Raw genomic sequence first — 26,890 nt, 5'->3', positions numbered from 1 at the left:
CGAGACCTAGCATCCCTGCTTCCTTCCTTGCCTGCCAGGTGCTCCGCTCCACAGGGGTTCCAGGGACAGGAGCCTCCCTAGTCTCTCTGTTGTCCCTGGAGTCAAGCAAATATGAATAGGCAGGTGTGCACACTCATGCAGGCACAACAGCTCACAACTGTGCAAAGAGTTTTTTCACAATACCTTATGAGGGAGGGACTATGGGTAGAATTTTTACAAATTTTACAAAGAGGGAAACCGAGGCACAGAAAGCTGAATAAGAAAAATAGCTAGCATTTATGGAGCGCTTTTAGGTTTCCAAAGCACTTCACACATGTTAATTCATTTGGCCCTCACAGCCTTGGGAGGAGAGTGTTATTAGTCCTATTTTACAGATGAGGAAACTGAGGCAGGGAGAAGTTAAGTCCCTTGTCCAATCTTCACGCATACAGGTGCTCAGTCCACTGTAGTCTCATTTCTGTGCCCAGAGTCACACAGCACTGCCATTTCTACAATAGCCCAACTCCTCTGGACTGAGAGGCAGCCGGGGACAGTAGAGAAAAACTCTGAATTTGGAGCAAGAGGCTTTATGTTCAAAGCCCATCTCTGCCACAGGTAGCCTGTGTGGGTGATTCCCAATCTCCCTGGGTCTCAGTTTTCTTATTAATTCTGCCTTGGTTTCCTCATCTGCAAAATGAGCTAAGAAGGAAATGGCAGACTACTGCCACAAAAACCGCAGATGGGGTCAGGAAGACACCCCCAATGGCGACTCAGAATCAAGAAAAACAACTGTGGGATTTGCGCCCCAGCCGGGAAATGCTGTTTTGTCCCAGAAGGCCAGTTGGGTGGCCATTGGCCCATGGAGCCCGGCCCCAGATGGAGCGCATCCTTTCTCTAGCCTGATGGCCTGGACTCTGCCCTCTGCCCTCCTGTGTGATGACCCGATCGGGGGCCATGATGGATGTAGCAGGGGCTTGTGGGGCTGCGGGCACGACCCTGATATGCCAAATGAGAGGGTAATGGTGGCTCTGCAAAGCTTAGGAAGTCAGTGGGACAGCCCTAGCTCAGCTCTTCTTGTGCCCCCTGCCCCTTCATCCCCCTGTGGTTCAGCCAGCCAGATATCCAGCGTTCTTGATTCTGTCCTCCTCCCTTCCCAAACTCGCTCAGGAAAATGTCACTTCCTCTGTCTGAACCTGATTCCTTGGACAACGTAGGGCCTTGAATGACATTTGGGACCTGTGTAGCTGGAGAAAGAGTGTGTTGGAGTCCTTTTAGTTAGGGAGGGAGGAGTGGGAAGAATTCCTAACAGGATCCTCTGGAATCACTCTCCAGGCAAATATCCATCTGCTTCGGGATAAAATGTGGCTTCACCTTTACCCTCTCCCCATACCCTCTGCCTTAGGCTCAGCCCCTCAGTTTCCTTGGATGCCATCCCAAAGCAGAGGCTGCCACTCATGGGATCATACTCTCTCTGGTCTCCACGGCAACTCTGGGGATGAGGGTGGGCGCCCCAGTGGCTCTCCCCACCCCAAGAGGGGCTCGTCCGGTCCCCTCCCAGCTTTATGGGTAGCCACCATGTGGCCATTACCAAGCTAGCCCAGCCCTAATTATTCTGGTTAAACAAGTTTCCCCAGAAGCGGGCGGTTGGTTTGAGGGGTGGGTGGGTAAGGATGGTTGGGGCCCCTTGGGGAGGATTCTCCCAGCCCCAGCCCTTCCCCCCTCTACACCCCATCTCTGCCTAAGAAACCAAGTGAGCCACAGGTAAGAGTAGCAGCTAGTTAACTCAGGATTCCGGCTGTCTGAGACGGTCACCGTGTCACCTGCCTGCTGCCAACAGGGTGACTCCCTGACACGTGGACTGGCAACACAAGTCACACTTGGGGGCATCCAGGCCCCGGGCTTCTAAAGGTCACCCAGTCTCCAACCCTCCCAAGAGTCAAGGGTCCAGGCTGCTCCGTTCCAGCCCCATTCCTGGATAGGCTCTGGGCTTCCCAGAACATGGGCCAAATACATATCTCCGAAAGGGCAGCTGAGATCAGCAAACCACCCGGGAAAGTGTCCCCCAGACAGCCTTCCCAACAAGTAGTCACCCAAAGGCCTGGGGGATAGAGCCAAAGGGACTTCAGGCAACCAGGAATGAGCACCTTGAGCTTCCACTCCTGCCTCAGATGCCGTGTGATCCTGAACAAGTCAACTACCTCCTCTGTCTGTTTTCTCATCTATAAAATAAGTGGGATTATAAAATCGCTCTCAGCTCTAAGCCGGTGGTCCCATGATTCCATGAATTTGACCGGAAAATGAGCAAAATGAAGTGACTAGAGAGCAGACATAGCAGCCCTCAGGGCTCAAACGAGATAACATGATGAAAGTGGCTTGTAAACCCAGTTATTATGGGTCTTAAAAAGGAAGGACAGCCATTTTTCTAGTTCACAGGTCCTCCACTTAAAAAAAAAATGTCACGGCTCTCTGGGACAATCTGATGAAGCCTTGGGACTTCTTCTCAGGAAGAAGCTCCTTTTTTATTTTATTTTATTTTTTTTGCTGAGGCAATTGGGGTTAAGTGACTTTCCCAGGATCACACGGCTGGTGTCTGAGGCCACATTTGAACTCAGGTCCTCCTGACTTGAGGGCTGGTGCTCTATCCATTGCACCACCTAATTGCCCCCAGGAAGATGCTTTTAAACGAATAAAATAAAACAGCTAGTATGGCAAAGAAAACCAATCTAAAGAGACTATTTTTTCCTGTCCAAGATTCCCAACCCCCTAAAAATCTACCCCCACATGCCCGGAGAGCCACAGTTTGAGAGCCTTAAATATTTTCCTTTAAATAATTTCCCCTTTCCCCCTGGCCCAGCCAGCTCATGCTGTGACTGTGGGGACCTCATTCCCAGGAAGTGTGATCACCCAGCTGGCAAATACCTGAGCAAAGCTTAAACCCGGGTTCTAGATCCGTCATTCCTGCCATGAAATCATGTTCCGTGCCCTCAGACATCTCTGAGCAATAAAATCACAATCTGCTTAAAAGCACCATCCCCCAAATTGTAGCTGGTTTTGGTCCATCACATTTGCCACAGACTCCAAAGAAAAGGTCCCTGGGTGGGGGTGGGGGGCAGCTAGGGGGCGCAGTGGATAAAGCACCAGCTCTCAAGTCAGGAGGACTTAACACATCCTAGCTGGGTGTCCCTGGGCAAGTCACTTAACCCCAATTGCCTCAGCAAAAAAAAAAAAAAAAAAAAATATATATATATATATATATATACACACACACATCAGATAGTCCCAGAGGTCCATGATATTGAACCCCAATCGCTTCAGAAAAATAAATAAATGAAATAAAATAAAAATAGGTAGAAAGAAAAGGGCCGTGGGGGCCCCTGGTACTTTTGACACTGAATGGCCCGAAGCAAAGCCCGGTTCCTTCCAAGCCGGTCCGGTCCAGAATGCCTGGCATTCCAAGGGGCCCCGGGACCTGCCACAATCGTCCCGAGGGAAGGATGAGGAAAGGGGTGAGGGGAGGCGAGTGTCCCCTGCACGGACCTTGAGCCCCCGGGTGACTTCGATGGCGGAAGGGATTCCTGATTAGTTAGCGGATGTCCTGGAGGGCACGGCCAGCCCAGGGTGGGGGAGAGGGAGAAATCTCGGCTTTCCCACCCTATCTTGTCACTAGCTGATAGCTCGTTAATAAGGGAGTTTCATTAACTACACTCCTCCCTGGAGGTCACTCCCTCGAGACGTTCCCCGGGCCATTCTGCCGGGGCTGGAAAGGGAAGGACACCCCTGGGCGCCCCTTGCCCCAAGTCCTCCTCCGGCCGGGGTCCCAAGGCAGCCCCGGGCCCCGCGCTCCGGCTCGGGTGGGCAGACTTACCTGGCCGGCCCGAGTTGGGTTTGGCCCCTCCCCTGCAGGCCAAAGGGTGGGCTGGCCACCGGGGGCCCCAGCTCCGGGGAGTTTTCCGCCCTTTGGGTCAGATGGGCAGGGGCTCTTCTTGCCGCCCCGGGCCACCCAGGCGCCTTCTGCCTTCCGCTGCCAGGGACACCCGGGAGTGTCAAAGGTGACGGCGTCGGTTCCGGACAGAGCGTCCCGGACACAGCGTCCGACTGGCCCCTCTGACCAAGTGGGAAGGTGTGCTCTCTCCCTATAGCACTCATTCCAGGCTTAGGTGCTATTTATGGTCTCTGGGCGGGTGGCCCCGCCTCCCTGCTCAGCCGGGAGGCCGGGCCCTGATTGGCCGCCAGGCCCGCAGGTGTGTGCCCAGAACCTCTGCCAGCCCGGAGGAACCACTTCCGAAGCCAGCCATGTGAGTTCTGGGGGATTCTGCCTCCGCCCCGGGCGGCCCAGTCCCGCCCTCCGGGGGCTCGGGCCACTCCCGCCCTTTTTCAAGAAGGAATCTCCTCCTGGGAAGAAGCAGATCTCCCCGCTGCAAGACGAGCCCAGTGGGGAGATCTCTGGGAGAGAGTCTCCAAGAACTGGCCCCTTCCAGGTATGTGCCCCAGGGCTGGGTTGGAAGGGCTGTCTGCCTGGGTCACTTCCGGGAGGGGTCGTCCCTAGAGGGCTCTTCCCGAGTCAGGGGACCCACGCTCAGGTTTTGCCCGTAGGGCCAGTTGCTTTCCCGCTGGTTAGAGGGAGAGAACCGGAGCGTCTCTACACAACTCTGATGGCTTAAGGCTAAGGGATGGGCTAGGACTTGTTCTCAGTTTCCTTTTCTGGTTGTGGGAGAAGAGAATATATTTTCTTCTTTACTTTCCAAGAGTGGAGAATGTGTGTGTGGGAGGGGTGCCTTCTTTTCCTCGAGGCCTGGGAGGAGAGCGACTTATCTGGGAGAATTTCAGAGCAGCCTCCATGACCTCATCTCTGACCCTTTAGGACTAGGTGGGGATGGGACAGGAGGGGGGGGGAGGGGAGGAGATGGATCTGGAAGCTGATCTGGATCCAGGTCACACAAAGAGTAATCTTTCTCAGTTGTCTCTGAAGGCCTGGAGAAAGCCCTTCTGGGGGACAGGGAATGACCTCTCTCGGGGTATGATTTCTTTTTGAGGACTTGGGAATCTCTGCCCGGGAAAGTCTTCTCTTACAGGGATCTAGGGAAGACTTTTGCCTTGGTGCTATTTTCTAGAGCTGGAGGAAATCTCCTCCTCCTGAGAATTTAGATTAACCTTTTTAGAGAAGGCAGGGAGGCCAGGAGGTGGAGCCTAGTCTCTTGGATCTGAGTATGAACTCTGGGAGGTCATGGGATGATTTCCTTTTTTAGGAGGAATCTCTCTCCCTGGAGCCGTGGTGTGTGTGTGTGTGTGTGTGTGTGTGTGTGTGTATGCGTGTGAGCACGTGTGTGAAAATGTGTATTGTTACTGACCTCTTTCACAACCTGGAGATGTGTGGGACTTTTTTCTCTGACTCTGGAAGGATCCTCTCTAACCGACACCTTCTTTCCTGACATGTTAAGGGGAAGTGGTTCTATCTCCTTGGTTTCCCTAGCCTAGGAGCTGGTGTTGATTTCCATTCTTTAAGTATAACTTCTCTTCCGGAGTCCATTAGAAGTGATCTTCGAGAGAGAGATTTTTAAAACTAGGAGATCATGGAATAATCTCTTTCCCAAGTCAGTCAGTCAATAAACATTTCTTAAACCAGGCATTGGGACTAGAAAAAAAGGCAAAATATAATCCCTTAGAACCTCAAAATCCAATTTAGAACCCCAAATGCAATAAACAGATATATAAAATAGAGATGTTGTTGTTCTCTTCCTTCTAGAAGGGGACCCGTGACGACAGGGGGGTGATGAGTTGGCTGTGAATTGGATTTAAGTGGGACCGAACTGGCTTGGGGTGACAGGGCTGACCAGGGTTTATCAACTCCTTTAAGTATCTGGTGGGCTACTGGGTGAAAAAAGGATTACAATTGTTCTGCTTGGCCTGGAGAGCAGAATCTGAAAAAAGGGTGGTTTTATAGAGGGAAATCCTTTCTAATTCAGAGATCCTATCTAGACCTTAAGGGACTACTTGGAGATGATATTGGGAACGCTTTCTATGATAGTTGGATTAGATGTCCACTAAGATCCCTTCTGACTATCCAGAATCATGATGTCACTTAGGACATGGTCACTGGGGCCGGGTCATCAGGGTTCTGTGAGTTCTGATGACCCAGCCCCAGTGCACTCCACGTGGGGAGCCCTCATCAATATTCAGAAGCACTTCCAAAGCCATGACCAAGTCCAGAATCGACTTTGCCATTTATTACCCATGTCACTTTGGGGAAGTCAGCCTTCGTGTTTCCTCGACTATCAGTTGAGGAGCTTGGACCCAAAGATGAATCTATTGACAAGCATTTTAAAGCACTCACTATGTGCCTACGAAAAGGCAAACTGACCTAGGTCAGAAACAGTCTGTCAAAGGTGTTCTGTGGTAGGATTGATAAGTGTATTTCTAGAATAGATGAAGTAGAGAGACCTGCTTTAAAAAACAACAACAAATTTGTTTGTAGAATAAATACAAAATTGTTATAGCCTAAGCCTTTTGGGAGGGTGGCCTGGTAGTCTGGGGATATCAGGAAAGGCCTCAAGCAGAATATGGTGTTTCAGGAAGAGAGGGACACAGGGGCAAAGGGAAGGAGGGAAAGCATTCCAAGCACAGAAGATGGCAGGGAGGTGGGAATGAAAGCTCGTGTGTGAGGGGGAGAGAGACTGCTGACTGAACTCTAGAGCAGGACTTCTTAAACTTTTCCCACTCATGACCCTATATACCCGAAGAAGTTTTATGTGTATTATAAAGAGGTATATTTACTGATAATAAATCATAATTTTGCAACTCCAAATTCAGCTATAGGATTCCATATGGAGTTGAAAACCACAGTTTAAGAAGCTGTACTCTAATCATAAAAGAAGGAAAAGAACCCAAATCCTGCAAAATGCAAACATGTTTGCAATAGTTTCTTTTGTGGTGGCAGGGAACTGGAAAATGATTGGATGCCTATCAATTAAGGAAGGGCTGAATAAGTTGTACATGAAGGTAATGGAATATTACTGTTCATTCTTTTTTCTTTTCTTTTTTTTTCCTTTTCTCTTCTTTTTTCTTTCTTTTCTTTTCTTTTCACTTCTCTTTTCTTTTCTTTTTCCTTTTGCTGAGGCAATTAGGATTAAGTGATTTGCCTTGGGTCACACAATTAGGAAGTGTTAAGTGTCTGAAGACACTCAGGTTCTCCTTTGCACCACCTAGCTACCCCATAATTACTGTTCTTTAAGAACTAATGGGCAGGCTGATTTCAGAAAAGCCTAGAAAGACTTCCGGGAAGTGATGCTGAGTGAAATGAGCAGAACCAAGAGAACGTTGTATACAATAATAGCAACATTGTAATGCAAACAGCCTTTGCATCCAGAGAAGGGACTGAATGTGAATCACCGCATATTTTCACCTTGTTTGTTGTTGGTTTGCATAGTTTTTTTTTCCTTTCTCATTTTTTCCCTTTTGATCTGATTTTCCTTGTATCATCTTGCATAGTATAATTATGTGGAGATAAGTTTAAATTGCTCCTAGCAACATTGTGTGATAATCAACTGTGATAAGACTTAGGCATCCAGCGATCCAAGATAATTCCAATAGACTTGTGATGGAAAATGATATCTGTATAGATGTCAGAAAGAGAACCATAAAGACCGAATGTGGATAAAAGCATTGTATTTTCACCTCCCTGTTTGCCTTTTCTTTCTTGTGTTTTCCCCTGTTCCGATTTTTCTCGCACAACATGACAAAATATGGAAATGTTTTAAAAGATTTTTCAATCCAATAATCTATATTGGATTGCTTACTATCTTGGGGAGAGGGGAGGTAAAGGAAGGAGGGAGAAAAAAATTTGGAACACCAAATCTTACAAAAATGAATGTTGAAAACTATCTTTACTTGTATTTGGAAAAATAAAATATTATTGAGGAAAAAAAAAAAAAAGAAGATAGGTTCTAGAGGATGGGAAAGGAAAGTTGGAACCAGGTTGCAGAAGCTTGAATAAGCAAATTGGGGTGTTTTTATTTGATCCTAGAGACTGTAGAGCCAAAGGAGTAAGTAGGGGAGGCAGGGAGATGGGGTAGGAGGCGAGTGCAGTAGTTCAGGTGATGAGGTCTGTGAATGGCAAGATTTGACAACTTGTGGGATTTATGAAAAGTGACAGAGAAGAAGGGATTGAGGATAATTGGGAGAGTGGCGATACCTTGGATAGAAATCGGCAAGTTTAGAAGAAGGGAGGATTGGGAAAAAGATAATGAGTTCAGCTTTAGACTTGTGGAGTGTGAGATGCCCATGGACCCACAGCTTGAAATGTCCAATAAACATTTAGTGATGTGAGACTGCAACTTTAGAGAGACACTGGGGCGGGTAAATCGATCTGGAGTCGGCTACATTGAGATAGTAATTAAGCCCATGGGAGCTTTTGAGGACACCACATAGAGATCTCTGAAGTCCTTTCCAGAGAGAAAAGCCAGGATTCTGTGATCTTGAGAATACAACTCCGGAGAGGTCGGAGACGGAGGCAGCTCAAGTGAAGGGGGTACCCAGGGAAGCGAAAAGGAAGGGAAGAGCTCCGAGCTGTCACTTCACATGTTTTCTTCCCTAATGGAAGTTAGCCTGGTTCCCTGACTTCAGGTTAGAGAGTGATGGATGGGGGGGCAACTCACCTGCTCAACCCTTCCTTCTTTGAGGATGTATAATCTGGGTCCATTCCCAGGAGAAGTAGTCACTGGCTCTCTCGTCCACTCCGACAGAAGGAGTCTTGGGATATGGCAAGTTGGTTCCAACTTTCCTTTCCAGGTATTACAAATATACGTAAAGATAGTTTTTAACATTCATTTTTGTAAGATTTTGTATTCCCAATTTTTTCTCCCTCCTTCCTTTACCTCCCCTCTGCCCAAGATAACAAACAATCCAATCAAGATTAAACATTTACATTCTCCCTAAAGGGCTCTGATCTGTGGGACTCTAATAATGTTTTCTCTCTTGGTTTCAATTTTCTTGACTGTGGGATGACAAGTTTAAACTAGGTTATTGCTAAGGGCTCTCTTAGTCAGAGAAAGTTTTTCTCTGTCCTGAGATCTGTCTTGATTCTGCTATTCTATTCTAAGGAGGCTCTCACCCTTTGACTTTTTTTCCTTAAGAGTATTTTATTTTTTCAATTACATGTAAATATAGTTTTTGATACTCATTTTTTGTTCATTGTTGTTCAGTCATTTCAGTGGTATCCAATTCTCGATGACCCCATTTTGGGTTTTCTTGGCAAAGACATTGGAGTGGTTTGGCGCTTTCCTTCTCCAGCTCATGTTACAGATGAGGAAACTAAGGCAAACAGGATTAAGTGGCTTGTTTGGGGGCGCACAGCTAGTGATTAACCCTTTCCTTCTCCAACTCACTTTTCAGATGAGGAAACTAAGGCACGCAGGATTAAGTGACTTGCCCAGGATCTCCCAGGTCCTGAGTGCCTGAGACTGGATTTGAGTTTTCCTGACCCTCTGTGCCACCTAGCTGCCCTAGCCATGGGGTTCAGTAGTTACCTAATGAACTGATTTCCTTTTTCTCCTTGGCAATCTTGGGCTCTAGCCTCAGCTCCACTTAAATTTCTATTCATTCTTTTCTAGGGGGAGAAGTACCACGTGGACCAGTGTCTCCTGACCATCTGTCAGGTATGACCCATCTCCTCATCTGAAAGTATCTTCTGACTCTAAGGGATCTCACCAATCTTGGCCCCAGGTTGAAGCATGAACCAACGCCTATAAGTAGAGGAAGGGTATAATAGTTGCGGTCAAAGGGTGAAAGGAAAAGACCTAATCCTTGGGTCCTGTCTCTCCACAGCTCTCTTTTCATGCATTTGTCCCTTCTTGTGTATTTGTCTTTCTATTGTTTCCCAATGGCTTTGTCCCTTCATAACTCCCATCTTCTCGTAACTCTGCCCTTTCCTAGCTTCTCCCCCATTATTCTGTCCCCCAGTGACCCTGCCCCATCCCACACCTCTGACCTGATCATTCATGGTTCTGTTCCCTTGAGATTCTGTCCCTTCCATGACTCTGTGCTCTGTCTCCGTCTCCATAGCCATGTCCGGTATTCCCTGGGCAGCCAGCTTTGGTTCTGCTCCGTGGAGGATGTTCAAGGCACTGGATTGGAACTGGGTGTGTGACCAGAGATGTGCCATGAGCAGGAGGCAAAAATGATCATTGGAAGTGGGGAGGGCACGCTGGTTTCTTCAGGGACAGAGAAGTTGGGGCTAAGTTGGCGTTCTATGTGGGTGAAAAGGCAAGACGAGTCTTTGAGTTGGAAAGCAAGAGACCTGAGTGTTATCTCTCAGGGAGTCTACTGGTGACCATTCCCTCAGCATCATCAGGCACAGGGTAGCCTTGAGTCGGGGAGTGAGTTTGGAGTAATTTGCATAGACTGGGTAAGAAGCCCACCCAAGGGCCCACTCTAAGACCTGATAAAATGCAAACTCAACCTTTTCCAATGTTGTGTCAGCAGAGGGTAGAAGATATAGACCAACAGGCTTATAGATCTAGAACTGAAAGGGACCTCAAGGGTCATCTAGTCTAGCCCATCATTTTGTTTTCTTTTTTTAATCTTAAACATATTAAAATAGATGTTAATTTTACTATGTGTAAACATTCATACAATTCTCTTGCTGCATAAGAAAAATCAGATCAAAAAGGAAAAAAATGAAAAAGAAAACAAAATGCAAATACACAACAACAAAAAGAGTGAGGATGCTATGTTGTGATCCACAGTCAGTTCCCATAGGCCTCTCTCTGGGTGCAGACGGCTCGCTCCGTCACAAGATCACTGGAACTGGCCTGAATCATCTCATTGTTGAAGAGAGCCACGTCCATCAGAATTGATCATCATATAATCTTGCTGTTGCCGTGTATGATCTCCTGGTCCTGCTCATTTCACTCAGCATCAGCTCCTGTCAGTCTCTCCAGGCCTCTCTGTATTCATCCTGCTGGTTGTTTCTTACAGAATAATAATATTCCAGACATTCATATACTTACTCAGCCATTCTCCAACTGATGTAACTCATCATTTTCCAGATAAAGAAACTGAGAACCAGGGGAAGAAAATGCCTTTCCCCCTATCTCGTAGGTAGGGGTAAATAAACAGTTCACTTGAGGGTACGTTTATACGTAGGGGTAGGTCTGGCACTTTCAGAGATGGGGGAGTAGCCAGATTCTCCTCATCATACTTTGGGGCCTACTTATGCCCAAATCTGACAAGGAAACCGTCTTGTTGATGGCTGGAGACGGGAGTAGCAGGAAAGCTGGTACATGTGCTGGGTACACATACCTGCTTTGCTCCTTAAGGGCTGTATCTGTTCTGGTTTTGTCTTTGGATCCCCAGGGCCCATAGGACTGTGTGTTCAGCATCCAAAAGGTGCTTAATAAATACTTATTGATGTAAACCTCGGGAGCTGAGGCCTGTGGTTGGGTTGGACCAAGGGCCATCGTGATTGGCTACAGGGCACTAAGACCTTACCATGGTGGGCAGGGATTTCCCTTGAATTCAATTCAGCTGAATCCATCTAATACTTATTAAGCACCAAATACAAAACAATTTCAAGAGGAAAAGAGAACTGAAATGGGATGGGGCAGGGTGGGGAGTAAGGGTAGCGCGGCAGGTATCAGGAAGGACATAATGTAGAAAATGCCCAATAATTTTTTTTCAAACAAAACAAGAAAGATAAGGAGGTGGGGGGCAGAGAGGGAGAGCTTTCCAGCCGTGAGAGAGCCCTTGGACAAATGTATAAAAGTGGGAAGTGGCGTGTCACTATGGGGAGCAGACAGCTCGCTGGCCCATTTGTCTAGAAGAGGAAATTATGTGAAGGAAGCAAAAAGGCTCTGGAAGATCAGTGGGAGCCGGATTGTGGAGGGCTTTTGATGTCAAGCTAAGGATTTTGTGTTTTAGTACTTAGAAGTAATAGGGAGCCACAGGAGCTCTTGAAGTAAGGGCCCAGGGGGTGTTAACAGGGTCAGATCTATGCTTTTAGAAATGACAATATGGCTTTTCTATGCAGGATGGAAAGCGATTGGTCTTATTGGGAAGAGATGAACAGTTAGGTGGCACAGTGAATAAAGCACCAAGTCCAAATCCTGCCTCAGACACTTGTTAGTTGTGTGACTCTAGACAAGTCAATTAACCCTGATTGGGTTTTTTTTTTTTTGTTTGTTTGTTTGTTTTGTTTTGTTTTTGCAGCGGAACTAGAGTGAACTAGCAGTAGTCTCAAGATCACAGACTTGTAAGGGATCTCTGACCACTTAGTCCAACCGATATTGGAAAGGAAGTCTCACGCTAATACACTCAACCAGATCATCCGGCCTCTTCTTGGAGACTCCAAGAATGGGGAACTCACTACCTCTCAAGGCAGCTCTAATAGGCCGGAAAGTTGGCCTAATGTTAAATTTATACTGATTCTCTATTTCTTCCATTTCTAGCCAGAAAGAGTCAAGCCTGATCCTTCTTCCATGTAACGTGGAAATGGAGAGAAAAGTGGTTACAGGAGATATTGTGGAGGTGGGATCTCCAAGACCCGTAATTTAAAGACTAGAATTGAAGGATCATGGATGGGGGAGGTAGAGAGAGCTAGCCAGAAGCCCACAACCACTGATAAAGCTCCTGCATAGACCCACATGGATGTGCTCCCCATTGACCTTCCCTATCCCTAGTCTTGTCGGAAGGGGAAGTCAGCAACTATCAAGGGGGAAGGAGAGTCATGATCTGATGTAGTCTGCAAGAAAATCTTGGGATTCAGGCATCTTGGGCAGGGCTCCTGGAGGAAGGTTTGGACAATGATATTCAGTCCCTGGGTCCTCCTTCTCAGTCAGCCTGGGAGTGTGTCTCAGAACCACTGTCCACTGAGGCGTAAGAGAGGGAGCCAGCCACTCGGCAAAGGGGCCACAGTGTCATGCCAGGGGTAGGCCCAGAAGGAATCCCAATAGAAGATGGCTTCCCTCTTGATGTGGAACCTAAGATGTTCCTGCTTCCATGGTCCATTCTATTCCACGGGCACGTATTTGTACAAAATTATTGATACTTTTTTTTTAATGTCACCTTCATTTCTAAGACAATTAGAATTAGTCTCTAAACCCAGGATAGAATCATAGAAAATGAAGCCCATATATCCCAAAGAGATCTTAAAGAAGGGAAAGAGACCCATATGTGCCAAAATGTTTGTGGTGGCCCTCTCTGTAGTGGCCAGAAACTGGAAGCTGAGTGGATGCCCATCAGTTGGAGAATGGCAGAATAAGTTATAGAATATGAATATTAAGGAATATTATTGTTCTGTAAGAAATGACCAGCAGGAGGATTTCAGAAAGGCCTGGAGAGACTTACATGAGCTGATGCTGAGTGAAATGAGCAGAAGCAGGAGATCATATATACTTCAACAGCAATACTGTATGAGAATCAATTCTGATGAACGTGGCTCTCTTCTAAATGAGAGGAATCAAATCAATTCCATTTGTTTAATAATGAAGAGAACCAGCTACACCCAGTGAAAGAATTCTGGGAAATGAGTGTGGACCACAACATAGCATTTCTACTCCTGGTTTTGTCCGCTTGCATTTTTGTTTTCCTAGGTTATTTTTACCTTCTTTCTAAATCCAGTTTTTCTTGTGCAGCAAGATAACTGTATAAATACATATACATACGTTGCATTTAACATGTATTGGACTATCTGCCATCTGGGGAGGGGGTGGGGGAAGGAGGGGAAAAGTTGGAACAGAAAGTTTTGCAAGGGTCAATGCTGAAAAATTACGCATGCATATGCTTTGTAAATAAAAAGCTATAATAAAAAAATATAAAAATAAAAAAAGAAATTGAAGCCTAGAATATAATCACAGAAAATGGGGAGCAGGTGATAGACACATAGATAAATAGATGTCTGGCTGGATAAATTGGTGGATAGATGGATAGATAGATAATGATAAATAGATATAGATGGATGGATAGTTAGATGAATAAATAGCTGGATGGATAAATTGGTAGACTAATAGATGAATAGATAGCTGGATAAATCAATTGTTGGATAGATAGATGAACGGATAGATAGCTGGATAGAAAATAGGTGAATAAATAGTTGGATGTATGGATAAATATGCAGACATAAATAATAGATGGATGGATGGATGGATGTCTAAGTTGTAATCATTTTTCCCATGGATGCTATATATATTTGTGGGAGAGGACATCCCAGGCAAGAAACATGGGGTATGTTTCTTAATAAATGCCTTTGCTTTGAGATAATTGTATTTATTGACTGACTTTAATAGGAAGCACCCTATGGTGGGAGTGAATTTTAGAAGGGCAAGTCCACAGGGTATCCTGGAACCCAAGTTCTAAGGAATACTTAAATATTGAGCATAAATGTGGGTTGGAGGGAGTACCTCTGAATGGCTGTTACCCACTCTTTTCCCCTCCCCATTGAGCTATCTTTGATAACAAGGAATAAGAGAAACAAAAGCATTCAGCAAAACTCACCAAGAAATAACATCACGTGAGTCTGATCACCAGTGAAATGTTCCATACTTAGGAACTCCCAAGGTGCTGGACCACCAGTGGAGGCCCTGGAGCCCCTGCTGTCTTCTCTAGTCAGAAGCCCAATCAGAAAGGCAGAGCTCTCCAGACTCTCAGTATCACTTTGACCGCCCTCTTCCCTCAGATCGTGTGGAAGAAATTCCAGGTCCCTAAACTCCAGGAGCTTTGGAACAGCAAGACATCCAGCCCAGGACCTTTGGCCATCATTCCGGGAAGCACCCCAAGAAGAGACAGATGTACCCTGGCCACTTTTCCTGCAAGCACTGCAGTCATAGCTACTGGGCAACTTGAAAGGAAAATTCTGGCTGCTAAAACCTTTGATCCTGAAAAATGATTCGGCCTCAGTGGTTTATTGTTAACAATGACATGAAAGAGGAGGTGTTACCATCTGATTTGAGGTTGCTCCCTAAGGACCAGGGCACCTTCCTATCTGACTTATAGCCAAAGTCTCACAAATGTCATCTTTCTCAGCAGAATATAAGCTCCTTGAGGGCAGGACCTGTCTTACTTTTCAATTCGTGTCCTTAGCTTTGCATATAGTGAACCTATAATACTTTCATTTATTCATTCAAGCCTTATAACAACTGCAAAGTAGGAATCACAGATATTTTATCACCCCGCATTTACAGATGAGCAAATTGAACCTGAGAAATTAAATAAGCTTGTCCATATAGCTGTAAAGTATTAGGCTTGGGGTTTGAATCCATTTTTTTTTCCTGACTCCAAATTTATTAGAGTTTTCCCTACAAATTTGGAAAATTTGTTGATGCATTGTTGGTGGAGTTGTGAACGAATCCAACCATTCTGGAGAGCAATTTGGAACTATGCTCAAAAAGTTATCAAACTGTGCATACCCTTTGATCCAGCAGTGTTACTACTGGGATTATATCCCAAAGAGATTATAAAGAAGGGAAAGGGACCTGTATGTGCACGAATGTTTGTGTCAGCCCTTTTTTTAGTGGCTAGAAACTGGAATCTGAATGGATGCCCATCAGTTGGAGAATGGCTGAATAAATTTTGGTATATGAATATTATGTAATATTATTGTTCTGTAAGAAATGACCAACAGGATGATTTCAGAAAGGCCTGGAGAGACTTACACGAACTGATGCTGAGTGAAATGAGCAGGACCAGGAGATCATTATATACTTCAACAACAATACTATATGATGACCAGTTCTGATGGACCTGGCCATCCTCAGCAATGAGATCAACCAAATCATTTCCAATGGAGCAGTAATGAACTGAACCAGCTACGCCCAGAGAAAGAACTCTGGGAGATGACTAAAAACCATTACATTGAATTCCCAATCCCTATATTTATGCCCACCTGCATTTTTGATTTCCTTCACAAGCTAATTGTACAATATTTCAGAGTCTGATTCTTTTTGTACAGCAAAATAACGGTTTGGTCATGTATACTTATTGTGTATCTAATTTATATTTTAATATATTTAACATCTACTGGTCATCCTGCCATCTGGGGATGGCATTTGGGGAATGACATTCTCCAGAAGCCTGTGGACAGGCTGAGCAGGTTTTAGTAGTCCAAGTTTTGTTGCTGTTATTGACTTTCTTTGAAGGATGATATCTATTTCACTGGAGGGATGGGAGGAACAGTTATCAGTCCGGGAGCAAGTATTGATGACCCTGGGGCAAAGTGACCTGAGATTGTGTTATAGGAACCACACGATCAAAGAGACCATGGTGGAGGCAACTGGAGGTCGGGCAGAGGGTATGGTTCTGGTCTGGGAAGTGGACAATAAATAAGCATCCAAAGCTTCAGGGAGCGTCGCCTGGAGAGTCACTGATTCTTTCCCTTCCAATGGCCGTGAAAAATTAAGCGAGAGACTAGTGCTTCTCTAAGAGATGTGTGCAGAGGGTCAGGATGAAGGGGAAGAAAATTTAATTCCTGACTTAATTCCCTGTTATTGATTCTACTCTTTATCTGGTGTCTTTCCTTTGGATTGGCAGGCATTGGATTTCACTTAGTAAAGAAACATCTGTGACGGGTAATGAGTAGGTTTGGGAGCCGAGAAGCCAGAAATTAACTGAGGAAAGGTCACAGCATTCTCCAGAAGCATTTTCTGGATACTAAACGATCCCAGATGATAAACAACAAACTCATGACATCCGAAGAATCAAGTCTGAAATGCCTGAAATGGTCCTTATCACGGCAGCTTCATAGAATCCCAAGTTTCCTTTAAGGCTTAGTTCAGATCCCACCCCCTGCAGAAAACCTACCCTAACGTCCCTTCCCATACTCCAATGGCTAGGGCCCACTTTCCAGAAATGATTTTTCAGTGGATTTTCCACATACACCCCAAACTCTGGGTGGTTCACGATTACCTCTAGGATAAAATACAACTCGGCAGGATGGTCAAGGCTTCCCATAATCTGGCTAACTTTCCAAACCAATGTCACATTTTTGTCACTCTTACCTTTTGTGTTCAGCCAGACTGGGAAATGACATGGAGCTTGACATTTCATTTCCTATCTCTGGGCATTTTCCCGGGCTGTTGGCTGTGACTGGAATGGAGGGAAGGTGTTACCCCTGCCCTTCAGAATCTTCCTGCTTCAAGGATCAGCGTGGCTGCCGCCTCTTCCACTAAGCCTTCTGTGATCTCTTCAGTTGTTACTTCTCGGATAATTTCAGAGAAAACCCCCACACCATCCACCTGAAATATTGCAAAGATATGGAAGAGTTGAAAGCCATAGAGAGAGACGTCATGGCTAGAGAGCCCCCAGATTTCTGATTTTCTGAAGAAATTTCTTCCGGGTCTTGAGGAGGAGTGGGCAAGAAGGAGGAGGAGAGAAAGAGAAGGGGAAGCTGAATTAGTCTCCATGGAACATAAAACATGAATGAATGAATGAACGTCTCTTTATGAAGCATTTAATTCAGGAACATCACAAGAGCCAAAGGGAGAAGCTTGAGGGGAAGGGACCAGAGTTAGGGGGAAGAGATCAGAGCAAGACAAACTATGGCCGCCGTGGTTGGTGAGAGTGAGTGAAATCTAGCCTTCTCTGTCTTCTCCACCTTCTCCCAGAACCCAGCGTTGGGTAAATTTCCAGCCAGGATCTAAATCCCTTTTCCTTCATTCTCTCAGACCCGCTGGAAGGAAGAGAAGGGAGGGAAGTGATGTTTGAACCCTCTGAGGCTCCAATTAGGAGCCCTGATTTTTTTAATGTCTGTTCCATGATGTTACTTGATCTTGCTAATAAATTACACGACTATTAAAGATGAATGATCAAATCTTGGGACTTAAAGTGGTTGAGATTGAAGGGAGCTCATGGGGGAAAGGAGGAGGGCTTAAATCAATTAGACGGAGAGCGTTTTGCTTTTTTGAGAAGCTTCTGAGTATCCTACAGAGCATACACACACTAGACTGCCTTTGAACCTGGGGAGAAAGCAAGAGCTGAATGAGCTTTTGGGGATGGCGCGTGTTCGGTGCCAGTCGCGGCTTTGAACGTTGTCTCTCTCCTTGTTCCGGTGGGCAGCCCTGCGCACCCTGTGCCCCGCTTCCCGGTATTTATTGTGTACAGCTTTGTGTTGATGTTGTCCCCAGCCTCAACGCAACCTAATGAAGGCTGGAGCAGGGGAGGGATGGGCGTGGGCTCTTTCTTTTTTCTTTTTTTTTTTTCTTTTTTTTACCTTTGTCTCCCTCTGATCTCAGCGGTGAGCCTCGGTGCTGAAGGAAGAAGGGACTTCATAAATGTTTACCCAATGGGGTACATCAAACCTAATACAATTCAAACACTGCATATCTTTAGAAGTCACAGCTACCAGAAAAGAAAAGGAGACTCAAAAGAAAGAGATGAAAAGAAGATATATAGAGATAAAACATCTTCTTTGATCCAGGGATATCACCTCCGGGAGACGGAGGAGGAAGAAGGGAGGAGGGCTTGAAGATGAGCCATGAAATTCAATTGATATCTAATTTTGGAGTTAAATAGTCTGCTTGAAACCCGCCAGCAGCTTCTGCTGGGGGCTTGAGGCCGAGTCGGGTCAACTTGCGCGCTCCCCGCTTTCCACAGCCGGCTTTCACCCAGTCCGGGACCCGCACTGGCCCTGGTCTCAGGGCAGCTCCCACTCTCCTGAGCTAGTGACCCTGCCCTCAGGAAGAGAGGAGCAGCCGGGCTATGCCCAGGGCCAGTGGGCTGGTCTCAGCTGCCAGAGTCTGGTCTGCTCCGGGAACAGCACTGGGGCAGAAGGCAGGGTTTGGGCTTGGCTCTGATACTTATCTGAACACACAAGCAGGCTGCTGGGGCTGCCCTTGCCCCCGGGGTGGAGGGTGCAGCCGGGGTCACCACTGGCATGGAGAGTGGGGCAAAAGGGGGAGAGGAGAGGCCCTAGAACTGGGGCAAAGGGGGGAGGGGACGCTTGGCTCTCAGGACAAAACTTGTGTCATAGACTTCAGTCTGGAAGGGCCCAGGGAGGGCACTTGCCTTGTCCTCTCATTTTTTGGTGCAAGAATCCGTCAAGAGCCCATGCGGATGGTCAACAGATGTGTCCGTTAGCCACTCAGCTGAAGTGTGGATGGGGCCGCAGGCTAAAGCGGGCACTAGGCGGGGGCTTGGGCAAGATAATGAGGATGATAATACTAATAGTGCACATTTAGATCCCTTCTCCTCTTCCAGCAGGCACTGGGCTAAGAGCTCTATAAATATCTCATTTGAGCCTCAGACCAACCCTGGGAAGTTAGTGCTATTATCATCTCTGTTTTACAGATGAGGTAGACAAGAGGATGAGGACTGCAAGAAGCTGTGGGAGAATCCACTCCAGGAATGGAAGAAAACACGAGGGATGTCGTGACCAAGAGGAACTAATTCATTTTAAAGGTAGGTTCTAAGAGATACATTTGTAGGAGGCAAGAGAGAGAAGGTTGGGTCAGGAGTCAGGGAAGACCTGAATTCAAATACAGCCTCAGATACTTCCTAGCTGAGTGACCCTGGGCAAATCAGTTAACCCTGTTTGCCTCAGTTTCCCTGTTTATAAAAATATGAGAGATGTCATTGGTTCTTTTGGAGAACAAAGAAGGAACAAGGAGAACAAGAAATTAAGAGGGGGGATGGTTTAGAAAGTGTTTGAGGTCCATTCCAGCTCACAGTCTGGATCCTTTGACCTCTGGAGAGAAGTGGGAATTCCCAGAAGAAATGCTTTCTGGAAGGTGCTGCCTGGGAAGTTCAGTCATCCCTAGCAGGGCCAATCATCTCCACTGGCTCCTGTTCTGGAGAGAAAGGAAGTGGGAAGAGCTTTCAGGAAAGTTAACTGGGAAAAGCTGTGGGGAAAAGAATGGGATGTAGGCTGGGGGCTGGGAGAGGCAGAATCTGTGGGGCAGAAAGAAGATGAGCAAGTCTGCTGAGTGAAACAGGCTTGGACAGAGGCATCCCTCTGCCTCACTGGCTAGGTTGTGGGGCCTCAACAGCTCCATTGTATCCAAATCCATCTCCATCTTTTTCTGAGTTATCCCTTCCTGATTTTAGAGTTTGGATCCATTAAATATGTGTCTCAACACCCACTTCTCATCTCCTCTTGCTCATTTGCAGTTACTTCTTGTCTTATCCATTGAATGCTGAGCTCCTTGAAAGTGGGGATTGTTTTTGCCCTTTTTTAGGGGGCATAGTGATAATACCCTGGCACTTAACACAGTGTCTGGCATTTAGCAGGTGCTTAATAAATGTCATTTGACAATCTGGGGGTCTTCTCATTATTTCAGCCCCTCCCACGTAGCCCAGGGCACCTTTGTGCCAGAAAGACTGGAAATCATCTCCTAGTAGGAGAGGTGGGGCAGGGCTGGGAAGGAAGCCCAACCTGCTCTGAATCACAGATAGACAATGAGATCTCTGTGGGTAGCCCCCCCCTCCCCACCCCATTTGACTTTGGGGAGAACCTTTGCCCAGTACCACCCCTGACCTCCTCTTTCCACCATTACTTCCTGAAGGAGGGATTTCTGAGCTTGGGGCCTGTGAGGTCTGTATACCTGATCAGGTGGGAAGCCCAGGGAGGCAGAGGAGGATGAAATAAGCAAAAATCCAGGATTGTAGCAAAGTACAGAGTCCTCTCAGCCTGGAACTTCCCCTTCTTCCTCCCCTGCCACCCACCTAACCTCTCCCACTTCCTAGCTGCCCAGGGAGGGCAAAGTTCTAAGAACAGTCAGAGAGACTGGCTCCCACCGAGCTGGAACTCTAGCCACCAGAAAGAGCCAGAATCCTCAGCCCACAGAGTAACTGTTTGTTCCCTGGGAAATCTCAGTGAGCTCATCCCAGCCTGCTTGGTCATGGCCTCTTGCTCCTGTCTGAATGGAGCGGGGCTGGCAGAAGGGTTATAGAGGGAAACCAGAACAAACTGTCCAGTATAAATTGATTCGCTTCAGTTTAATGATTCATAGAGCTAGAAGGAAAGATTTTTTAACAGTTTTTTTTTTTTTTTGAGGTCTTTTGGGGCCTGAGTTCTCCGCTTGATGTTGGGCATGCAAGGACAAACCCAGAACAAAGAGGAGTTTCCATTGTACTGAGAGGAAACACTTGGCTGGAACTCACATGAGAGAATCAAAAGTCATTTGTGTGGGAGCTGGAAAGGCGGATGCGACTCTGATCTGTAGAAAGCCAGAAAGAGGATGCAAGGAGGGAGAACATTTTGTGGAAGGGGCCATCCCAGCCTGGGCAAAGTCACAGAGGGAGGAGATGCAGCATCCAACAGGCAGAATAATAGCAAGTGGGTCAATTTCCCTAAATTGGAAAGTGTAGGGAGGGAGTAATGAAACAAGAAAGAAAACAAGCATTTATCTACTATGTATCAGGCCCTGGGCTAAGGGGTTTACAACTATTGATCCTCACAACAAATCCTGGGAGTTAGGAGCTGTTATTATCCCCATTTTACAATGGAAGAGATTGAGGCAGATAGTTGTGAAATGACTTACCCAAGCTCACCTAGTGGCTGAGTCTGGATTTGCTCTAGATCTTCTTGATTCCTGCTCAGTACACTATGGTGTCCCCCTAGCTGCCCAGCATGGATTCTAGCTTAGAAACCCTAGCCTTAGAACGAATAGGGACCCATCTCCTCATTTTATTTGTGAGAAAAGTGAGAGTCAGTCCAAGGTCACACAATTAGGTACCAGAGCCGGAATCAGAACGCAGTGGAGGAATTCATGAAGAGCCAGATGACCATCATGGAACACGTATAGGAAAATCCTGTTCCCATTCTAGGTGGACTGGAAGGACTCAACTTGGAAAACAGTCAGATCTGGCTCTGGATCTACCTCTGGAAAGGGCTGGGGCAATGGGCTCTGGGACAGCCTGAGTTCGGGGTTGCCAGAGTTCGGATCATTCTCATTCTGACTTACTTCCTCCTCCACCAGGGACAACTTAGAGAAGGAACTTAACCTTTCTTGTTGACTTTTCAGTAGAGTACCAACTCCCTAATGACTTGTCTTGGCTCCTAAGAAGAGATAAGACTTATAGAGCTCTCAACTTCACCCCCCTTCTCCACCCCGTTAATGGTATTTCGCTTCGTTTCTCCAATTACACGGAAAGATAATTTTCAATATTTACTTTTCGAAGGTTTTGATTTCTACCCTTTTTTCCTCCCTCCTTCCCACTCAGCTCTCCAAGACGGCAAGTTATAGGTTATGTGATATAGGTGATAGATGTACAACCATATTAAACATTTCCACAATAGTTATGTTGTAAAAGAAGAATCAAAACAAAAGGGGAAAAAAACATGAATCAATTTCTGTTGGAAGTAAGTAAGAGTAAGAAGGTGGCAAGGTGGCAACTAGGGTGGGGCACAGAGGTAGAATGAGAGGGGCAGGGAGTGCTGGAAGAACTGGGGGAGAGGTAGGGCGATGACCCAGGAATCTATCGCAGGCAGCTCATAATAGCTGGACTAAGGAGTGGATTGTTATATTTTCACTCAGAAATCAGCAAGGGCTTGGTTACTGTTTGGTTGATTGTCTAGACTTGAAAAAGTGATAAGGTGTTATTACCCATATTAAACTTTGCACTGTGTAGAACAAATCAAAGGATATGAAGAAACAAGTTCTCAAATGAATTGTAAAATTGTCGTAGCCACGTGAAATTATGCTCTGGATCACTAATAAAAAGAGAACTGAAAACCAAAGAAATCCTGTTGTTTTACACCAAGCCCTGCAGATCAACAGAGATGACACAAAATGGTGACAATATTAGAGAAGTTGTGGAATCTTAGGCACACTGATACATTGTTGGTGGAGCTATGAAACGACACCATTTTTGGGAAAGCAATTTGGAATTTTGAACTTTGAACTTGAGTCTTTGAACTAAAGACTTCATTACTGGATTTATACCCCAAGAAAGCCGTGGGTAAAAAGACAGTTTCCAGATATACCAACTTATTTCTGGCTGTACTTTTTCTGATAGTAAAGAAATGGAAATAAAGTAGATTCTCGTCGATCAGGAAAAGGCTAAACAATTGCGGTACATGAATGTAATAGAACATTCTTGGCCTAGAAGCAGTGGTGTGCATATGGAGGAGCATGGAAAGATCAACATGAACTGATGCATGAAGTCAGCAGAGCCAAAAGAACAATATAAACAATGACTACAACAATGTGAGTGGCATATATTGTTGGTGGTGGAGCTGTGAACGAATCCAACCATTCTGGAGAGCAATCTGGAATTATGCCCCAAAAGTTATCAAATTGTGCATACCCTTTGATCCAGCAGTGTCATTACTGAGCTTGTATCCCAAAGAGATACTAAAGAAGGGAAAGGGACCTGTATGTGCAAGAATGTTTGTGGCAGCCCTGTTTGTAGTGGCCAGAAACTGGAAAATGAATGGATGCCCATCAACTGGAGAATGGCTGGGTAAATTGTGGTATATGAATGTTATGGAATATTATTGTTCTGCAAGAAATGACCAGCAGGAGGATTTCAGAAAGGCCTGGAGATACTTAAATGAAATGATGCTGAGTGAAATGAACAGGATCAGGAGATCATTATATACTTCAACAACTGTATGAGCTGTATGAGGATGTATTCTGATGGAAGTGGATTTCTTCGACAAAGAGAAGATCTAATTCAGTTCCAATAGATCAAGGATGGACAGAAGTAGCTACACCCAAAGAAAGTTTCCATTCATTTACGGGAAATCAATGGAAACTGTTTGCATTTTTGTTTTTCTTCCCGGGCTATTTTTACCTTCTGAATCCAATTCTCCCTGTGCAACAAGAGAACTGTTCGGTTCTGCACACATATGTTGTATCTAGGATATACTGTGACATATTTAACACATATAGGACTGCTTGTCATCTGGGGGAGGGGGTGAAGGGAGGGAGGGGAAACGTCGGGACAGAAGTGAGTGCAAGGGATAATGTTGTAAAAAAATAAATTACCCAGGCATATGTTCTGTCAATAAAAAGTTATAAAAACAAAACAATGTGAGTGGAAAGAACAACCCCATACTGACAAACGAAAAGGAAATGGAGCAAACATAAAATTTAGGGTTAGGAGATCCACAGGTGTAACCCATTTCACATACTTTTGGCCTTTTTCCATGTATGATGGGTTGTGCTGAATTCCCTTCTCCCCTTCTCCCAGCCCTTTTTATGTTTAAAAATTTCTATTTGTTTCTCAACTGATGCAAAGTAAACCGAGAAGAACCCGGACAACATTATTCGAAGTATCGACAATATTGTAAGACTTAGTTCTTCTCATCAATACGATGATCCAAGACAATTCTGAAGGACTCATGAAAAATGCTATTAATTTCCAGAAAAAGAACTGATGAGTCTGAATACAAATCAAAGCTTTCTTTTGCTTTACTTTTTCTCATCCTTTTTGTCTGTTATATTTTATAACATGATTAACATAGATATCTATTTCCCATAACTCTACATGTATAACCTACATCAAATTGTTTGCTTTGGAACTCAAATTTTTAAAAATGAGTGTTAAAAATTGTTTTTACATACAATTGGAAAACATAAAATATTAAATTAAACAAAATTCTGAACATAAAAATATTATTGATAATATAGGAGAGCTCTCTAGGAGGGGGAGGGGAAAGGATAATGATGAATACTCTGACAATAAGGAAAAAAGACATCAAGAAAAATTCATTAAAAAAAGTTTATCATATATACATTTTTTCCTTCTAGGGAGCCAATTGTTAAACATTAACTAACATGCTCCTGTGGGTGGGGACCTCTGCCTTGCTAAACGGGGCTTTCTAAAGACCAGAAGAATATCCAAGTTAGAGCAGGGATGCCCTGGTCCTCTGTTCCAGTAATAGGCTGGTGAGGGAACCTCTTTCTCCTTTCCCTCCTGTACTGGACGTGGTTACCTCCAGAGAGCATGGTCTCTCTATGGTCAGTGCTTCCATCCCAGAAGTCCGAGCGACTCCCTTTCTTGTACCCATAACAGTCATTATGGTTCTTTACCTAACTAAGGATACAGCATAATTTTGGGAGGTGGGGAAGCACTAACAAGCTGGAAGGATCAAGAAAGGTCTCATGGAGGAGGTGGTGACTAAAGGAAAGAAATGAAAACGAGACAGCTAGTTGACCCAGTAGTTAGAGCACAGGTCCTGAAATCAAAGGATCTGACTTCATATCTAGTCACATCCACTTGATACAAGCTGGGTGACCCTTAGCTCTGGTCACCTTGCCAAAAAAGAGAGAATGAAATGAAGGTGCGCCCCAGGAAAGAGGTTCAGCCTGTCCAAAGGCCCCGAGACAAGAGATGGGATGAGATAGAGAGCAGGGAATAGTAGCAAAGCCACTGTGCCCAGAATGGGGCAGTGCCCAAGGGGAATGATGTAAAATCAGGCTGGAAAAGGGGCCGGTCACGGGAAGGGTTCTCAATGGAAGCGGGACTCATCCAGGGAGCATAGCTGCTGAGTGCACACACACTCACACACACAGAGGCAGACATTGTCCACTGCCCACACTACCCGGGCCACTTCCCCTCTCCCCTTCCTACGGCCAGCACCAGCCTTCCCATTGTTTGTCTTATCTGGACAAACAGGCAGCAGAAATACTGGCCTGCCTCTAAAGGCAACAACCTTCCATTTGTCTGGGCTCCCCCAGATGTCTGGGCTCTCAGGAGAAAGCTGCAAAAGTACCCAGGGCTCCCAGCAATCTAAGTGATGACCAAAGAAAGAAGAGCCTCTTTTCTCTGTTTTAAAAGCCTTCTCCTTTTCCTCCCCCAGATAATAGGATTGGAGAGCCACTTAAAGACTGTCATATCAGCTTAGGAGCAGGAAGCACCAGGCTCTGGGGCACTCAGTCCCAGGCAATGTTTAAACAGGCTTTTTGCATTTAGTCCAAAGAGGAAAGCATTCATTTTGACCGCCAGGCTTGGCTGATCAACAGCATAATGGATAATCTAACTTCCTCAAACAGAGCCCTAACTAGGGCTAGGCAATGGGAGTTTTGTCCGGGGTCCCACATTTAAAAGGCACAGCTAGCACTGTAGCTGAGTGGAAACAATATGGTTTAGTGCATTATGAATATGAATAATTGTGGGTTCAAACCTTTCTTGGTCTTCTTATTTCTTAGTCTACTCCCTCCCTCCCTCAGCACTTTGTATTCATAACTAAGAGAAGCAATCAGAACTTCAAATTCCTTGTCTCTAGTCCAGCATGGCAGGCAGTGAGGCGGTTCCATAGGGCACCGTGCGCTGGAACTGGAGTCAGGAGGATCTGAGTTCAAATGTGACCTCAGACATGTCCTAGCTGTGTAAACTCAGCAAATCACTTGGTCCTGTTTGTCTCAGTTTCCCCATCTGTAAAATGAACTGGAAAAGGAAATAGAAAACCATTGTAACATCTCTGCCAAGAAAACTCAAAGCAATCACGAAGAATCAGCCACAACTGAAATGACCGACACAAAAATACCCATCACTTTTCCATTTCTTTTCTTATTTATTTATTTATTCATTCATTCATTCATTCATTCATTTATTTATATTTTTGGCTAAGGCCATTGGGATTAAGTGACTAGTCCAGGGTCACACAGTGTCTGAGACCAGATTTAAACTCAGATCCTCCAGACTTCAGGACTGGTGTTCTAGCCATTGCTGCACCTAGCTGCCCCTTATTGAATAGTTTTAAAAATTTCCCCCCAGTTATATGTAAAACAAATTTTAACATTTGTTTTTAAAACTTCGAGTTCCAGATTCTCTCCCTTCTCACTATCTTCTCATTGAGAAAGCACATATGAAGTGCAAAACATTTCCATAAAAGTCAAGTTAGGAAAGAAAACATAGATTCCACCCTCCCTCCCAAAAAATTCAAGGAAAAAACATATCCATATTCGATCCATATTCAGACACCATCGGTTTTTTCTCTGGGTATGGGTAGCATTTTTCATCGTAAGTCCTTCACAGTTGT

At 45.4% G+C, this 26,890-nt stretch overlaps 1 long non-coding RNA gene across 1 annotated transcript; it reads left to right on the top strand.

Annotated features, from left to right (window-relative positions):
* The first annotated feature begins 4,253 nt into the window (after positions 1-4,253).
* LOC116422872 lies at positions 4,254-23,197 on the top strand. Its single transcript, XR_004233402.1, has 4 exons — positions 4,254-4,457; positions 9,585-9,629; positions 19,249-19,359; positions 20,954-23,197. It is a non-coding gene; the product is annotated as an uncharacterized LOC116422872 (long non-coding RNA).
* Positions 23,198-26,890: the final 3,693 nt, after the last annotated feature.

Source organism: Sarcophilus harrisii, chromosome 3, assembly GCF_902635505.1.
Source record: "Sarcophilus harrisii chromosome 3, mSarHar1.11, whole genome shotgun sequence".
NCBI lineage: Eukaryota > Metazoa > Chordata > Mammalia > Dasyuromorphia > Dasyuridae > Sarcophilus > Sarcophilus harrisii.
The sequence above is the reverse complement of the archived record's forward strand: the minus strand, read 5'-3'. Positions and strand labels throughout refer to the sequence as shown.